Source organism: Pelecanus crispus, chromosome 8, assembly GCF_030463565.1.
Source record: "Pelecanus crispus isolate bPelCri1 chromosome 8, bPelCri1.pri, whole genome shotgun sequence".
NCBI lineage: Eukaryota > Metazoa > Chordata > Aves > Pelecaniformes > Pelecanidae > Pelecanus > Pelecanus crispus.
In genome coordinates this window covers 208,000-214,097 of record NC_134650.1, presented here as the reverse complement: position 1 = coordinate 214,097, position 6,098 = coordinate 208,000, and positions in this window count along the sequence as shown.

Below are 6,098 nucleotides of genomic sequence, written 5' to 3'. Positions count from 1 at the left end.
GCAGGTATGAGAGCAATCAAGTTACAGAACATATATTAGATTTTTCCCCCTTGATTCAGTAGCATCCCTACAGCTGCTTTCTGCAGTGAAATGGACTTGGTTTCCATTCATTCAAGCCATGAGACAGAGGACTCCAAGGCACATTAGGCAGCAAAGATCAGTGGTCCCACCCTTCTGCCACCTTCACTAACTTTCAGTGCTGTGGAAGACAGAACTGGAGGCAGCAGGGTCCAGCTGCTTGCAGTAGGTTTTAATTTTAATCACTCCTGTACATTTTCTCCTCTTTGCTTGTAAATGAGATGGGCACATGGCAGGGCAGCAGCGCAGGGGCTGTTTACTTTACATCTTATCAGCAGCATTAGGTGCTTTAGAGGCTACCAGGAAAGACCCGGGTACGAGCCGCTCCCATGTGGCAGGACTTTGGACCACAGCATAGAGCTGCTGTGTCCGGGTGGATAAAGCTTTCTCTACTAGTTCTGCCCCTGGCAACAACGTTTCTAGGATTTCCAATTTCTTTGTCTGTCCTCAGAAAACCCCTCTCTTCCCTCCTGTTCTTTTTAAGCATCCAGCAGAGTACTTATCTCAAGAGCTATCAGCAAGATACTGTTGACAGTAAGGAGGATACCTTGCAGTGCTCAGAGAGGCTTTAACTGATGTTTTTAAACAGAGGTGAAGGTCAGGCAGCATAAATGTAAAGGGAGACTCCATGTGCCATACACAATGTGCTCCAGAACACTGAGGCTGTTTGGCTAAAAGGTGAGAAGGTAAGGCTTGCCTCTGAGATTTTTTCATTCAAGCCAAATTAAAAAAAAAAAAAAAAAAAAAAGCTGTCCATTTTTTTTTTTTTAGTAGCAGTACATACACACTGTTGCAGTGTTGGTTTTTTTTAATCTTAACTAACCCATGCTGAAGGGAAGCTGTGCCAACATCCGAGGCACCATCACAGGTATGCTCGTGCACCTCTTCTACCCCAATGATCTAGATAATTTGCAATAACATGGAAGATGTTCTAGCTCGATCCCCAGGGCCCTGCTCAGTGGTAGGGTCGCATGGTTGAGGAGGCAGGATAGCTGGGAGCAACACAAAGGAGTAAGCGCCGTCTCTTCTCAATGAACATGCATACACAGGGGCCACTGTGCTGGAGTCTGTAGCCCACCTAATGCCCTGGGGTGGGAAAAAAAAAAATCCCCTCATGCGGGCCTAAAAAGGCTCAGGAGCATTAGATACTCTGCAGTTTCCGTCTGTGCCGTCTCTCGGGAGACCCGTCCTGATCCCGGTTCCCGGCAGGGACACGCGCCGCAGCCGTGGGCCGCAGCAGGCGGTGCCACGGCGCCTGGTGGTGCTGCAGGAGCGCCACCTGGCGGGCGCGGGGCGGGGGCGCGCGGGGCGGGGGCGCGCGGGGCGGGGGCGCGCGGGGCGGGGGCGCGCGGGGCGGGGGCGCGCGGGGCGGGGGCGCGCGGGGCGGGGGCGCGCGGGGCGGGGGCGCGCTCGCCGTCACTTCAGCCCTTACACACGCCGCCCTCCTTTCGGTTGGACCCTTACAGGTAACACAGCAGGCCATCTGCCAGGAAGGAGGAGCCGCTTACCGGGAAGGATCTCCCATGCTGCTTCTGCGGCACTCTGCAAGGAGAACTGCCAGTCAGCTACCAACAGGTGCCTGCATGCAGTAGGAAATTTCATTTCAGCTGTTTATGTGCAGTGCTAGTCCGAAGAGCCCTAACTAGCATAAATGCAATTTCTGTGTTCTGTTCAATCTTGTTCTTTTCCTTGAAGCTACTGTGAAAGCAGTGCTTTCTTTTACAAAATGTAAGCCAGTCATCTAGGTGTCTTGGGTCTCTTAAAAAGCAACAGCAGCATTCACCTGACACACATACAGTGGGAATTATTTCTGGCTAGTGCTGGGGCCAGAAAGATGTACACGTCAATGACCAAAAGGCAATGCAAACCAGCTGTCTTCTTGGCAGAGTAAGTTTGGAAGGGCTGCCCATTACCGTGGCTTACAGAGGTATCTTACATTATGGCTGCCCAAAAGGCCATGTACTTGCAACGATTTTTTTACAAAAGCATAGAGAAAGCAGAGCTCAGTGAGTGAACCATCCTGAAGTGCGCACACCCTTGCAACTCATAATCTGCACAGTGAAAACCTGGCCTCCTGTCACAAAAAGCGGGGGGGAGGAAACCCAGCTGCCAATCGGCTCAACTCGCCAGGCTCAGACGTAATTACCTGGAAGAGGGCAGTGCTGTCATTTCCCGCATTAAATTCCCGCTCGTAAAACTAACCCGTCTCGTCAGCACGCTGCGTGCGAAGGGGCTACAGCCGAGCTGCCCCGGCGGCGGGGACGCCCTAAGCCAGCAGCCAGGACAGCCCCTCGACTTTCCGCCCAGTCTGCCCGGAGAGCGGGGAGCGTCGGGCGGGGCCCCCGGGACAGCGGCCCGTGCGCGGGGCCGCGCCGCTCCGCGCTTACCGCCGCCAGGGGCCGCGGCGGGGGCGGGCGACTCGCGGCGCGGAGGCCTGACTGCGCCGGGCGGAGGCCCTGCGAGGCACGGCGGCGGCAGCGCGGCCCCGAGCCCGCCCCCGGCCGCCAGCTCTCCCCCGGGCACGGTGCCGAGACGGCGGAAGCCGCGCGCCAGGCCGGCCTCCCGCGGCAGGCTCAGCAGCGGCCCGCAGCGGGCGCGCAGACCGAGGGGAGAGCCCCGCCCGCCCGGAGGGAGCGTACCCCCGGCCATACCCCGCCACCACCTCCCCTGGCTCTTCCCTTTCCCCTTCGCCTTCCCCTGCCCTCACCACCCCCCCGCCGCCGCCGCGCTCGAACCCACGCAGCGGCGGAGGCTGCAGCGCAACCGCGGCCACCGCCGCCAGAGGGCGGTCGGGGCGTCCGAGAGGCACGGTCGGAGAGAAGCGTTCCGATTGGGTCGCGACCACGTGACTCGAGGAGGGTGACCCCTCAAGAGGCCGTTCGTTAGTCTCGTGGGTGGGGCGTTGCTCTTACCAGCAGGCTCGGCGTGCTTAGCGAGCCAATCACCGCCCTCGTTGTCGGAGGGCGTGGCCTGCGGCGTGTAGAGCGTGACTGCCCGCAGGTGAGGCGTCAGGCGTGTCTGCGGGCGGGAGCGTGACGGGAAGAGCCGGGCCGGGCCGGGCCGGGCCGGGCCTCCCCTCCCCTCCCCTCCCCTCCCCTCCCCTCCCCGCCCCGCCCCGCCCCGCCCCTCCCCGCCCCTCCCCGCCTCTCCCCGCCTCTCCCCGCCTCTCCCCGCCTGCCCAATGTGCTCCAGAGCTGTTGTGAGAGGCAGAGGGGCCCTGATCGCTGAGCGGGAATAGCGGTGGTTCTGTCCATGGGATACCTGCAATTCCTCCAGTACTTTTGGTAATAAGTCACTTAATTTTGGTAATGAGGCACTTTGGGACATGATTTAGTAGGTATGGTGGTGTTGGGTTGACGGTTGGACTGATGATCTTAGAAGTCCTTTCCAACCTTAATGATTCTATTCTAGTTTTACTTTCATTAAAAAATAATCCAGCCACCAAAACAGGAAACATGAAATTAATTACTACTCTACCCTTGACTGGTTTAGTAGTGGACTTGGTAGTATTAGGTTAATGGTTGGATGTGATGATCTTAATGGTCTTCTCCAACCTAAACGATTATATTATTCTAATTTGCAGAGCCTCTTCAGCTGAGTAGATTTCCTCTTACTTGGGACAGGCCTTGTTGGAGCCCTTTTCCTCTGGTGTGAACATGGTAAGTGTTGGTATGAGGACAGGCATCCCAAGAGGATCCCACTCCATGCTCAGGCTGGTGCTTAGAGCCTGCGCCCTGCAGCATCTCTCCTGCTGTGTCTTAGTGCTGGCTGCTCCCTTCCCAGATCAGATGTTGAGAGGGATGAGGTCGTCCTACAAAGGAGGCAGAAGCAGATTGGCTATGGAAAGAACACTGTGGGCTACCCGCTCTTCCTTCAGCAAGTCCGCAGCTGAGGAAGTTCTGGGTCTATTCGCTTTCCTACAACAATTCTGATTCTGGCTGGTTGCAGATACTACTGGGGAGAAGTACCCAAAATATCAGTTGAAGAATCCCCTTTCCCTTTGAATGAACTAAAAGCAACTTCATTGCCCTTTTGTTGAAGGCTAACACTGAAACTGAGCTAAAATCGTATCAGGTCAAGATGTTTCTGTAAGCTGACTAGTAAAGGACACTTAATCATCCCTATACATACATATATATATATATATATATATATATATAACAGAAAGGTGCCCTTTGAGGAAAGGAAGAATGGGGGAGTGTAGTCATGCTAATCTTAGACCTCTCCAAGCCTGAGGCTCCTCCTCTGGGCTCTCACTTGAGGCTGGCTGTCACACCTCTGTTCTCAGGCAGCCCAAGCATATTGACCGGTTACTGTGCATAGCAGGTACCTTGTGAGACTTTGCATTCTGTGGCACCTGAGGTCTCTCTAGAGGAGGGAACAAGACCTTGCCCCGATGCCTGCTAGGTCTTCTGAACACTACTTCCCTCTCTGCAGTGTTCAACACCAATTTTGTCATCCTGCCAGCTGCTTTCTGAGGACTGGAGAATAATAAAGTGCAGTCTCCTGTGCTTGCACAGTCACCCGTCTCTGTCCCAGCAGTGCTGTGGGGACTGGAGTCTGACACACTCTGGGACAGGCAGATCTAGGCTATAGGCATCTGTTATCCTGATGTCCACCTAGCAGGTGTTCTGTTGTGGCATAGAGGAAGGGGACCTGACCGCTTTAGCCCATTTCAGAGGAACAGCCCTGCTTGTGATGGCATCAAGGCAGTTGATGCTGTTTCCTGCCTGGACTGGTGAATGGGATGGCGGGCTGCTCTCTTGGGATCCACAGCAGCATGCTCCAGTGACTTGCAGCCTCAAGAAACCCTGCCAGGAGGAGCCGCGGAGGGGCTGGTATGTCCGAGCCCTGCCGGCCGGCGGTGCTGAGGCGGCCGGGCGGCTGATGGGCCCGGCACCTTCGGCTCCGCAGCTCGAGCCGGCGCCTCCGGGACCCACGTCGCCGTGGCTCCCCCGGGACGACCGCGTTGCCTGGCCGCACCGCCGGGCCCGGAGCGCTCGCAGCACGTCTCGGTACCGAGCGCCGCCGCAGCGCGGGGAAGGCGGGCGCGCTGGTCCCGGAGCAGCGGCAGCGCTGCAGGAGCGGCCGCCCAGTGAGTGCCCGCGGGGCCGCTCTCCCGCCCGCGCCCCCCGCGCGCCGCCGCACGGAAGGGTCGCGCGCTCATGGCCGCCGGTCCCGGCCCTTCGCCTCCGCTCCCTGCTGGCGGGAGGGCGGCAGCCGGCCGCTCGCCTCCGACCCTTGAGTAAGCCCGGCTTCGGTTTCCTTCTCTGCCTCCCGTCCACGTCCCTTCCTAATGCGCCGTGGTCCCAAATCAGGAATGCAATGGCCAGTGGCAACCAGAAAGTAAACATACTGGTTTACGTTTTGATCTGAGTTATTAAATTATGTTACTGACTTGAAATATTCCTTGAAACATGACTTGAATATATGTCAGCATTTATAGTTGTTACATTACACTGAAATGCTTTTTGTTCCAGCACGTCAGAACAAGTCAGTTCTAGTATTCTGGCAGTGACCAAGAACTGGTGCCTGAGTAATCAAAAGAAATCTGACTGAAGATTTTCCAGCAGTGATCCTGGTTTCCAGTGACCTGCCACTCAAGGCCTTCCCAAATTGGAGGTGTTTAGCAGTCCTGAGTGGGCTTTTCTTTTGTGAATGTGATGGGTGGGTGGGGTGGTGGTAGTGTTTTTTGATTATCGTAAACTTGTCGCATCCCTAGCGATGGGTTCCACTGTTCAACTAATGGGGGGGGGGGGTGGGGGCAGGGAATAAATATTTGCTTGACACTTGTTTGGAACCTGCCAGTTCCTTTTGATACTCATACTCATTCTTCATTCACTCTTTCCAGTCAATTCAAGAGTCTATAGCCCTGCCTCACTGTCTTTTCCAAACTTAAGTCACTGTCTTAATCAATTCCACTGCTTTTTGTACAGAGCTATGCCACAGCTTTCCTCATTCTCAGTACCTTCTGTAATATTGTGAGTGTGCACATGCACTTATAAGAAGGTGACTGGATA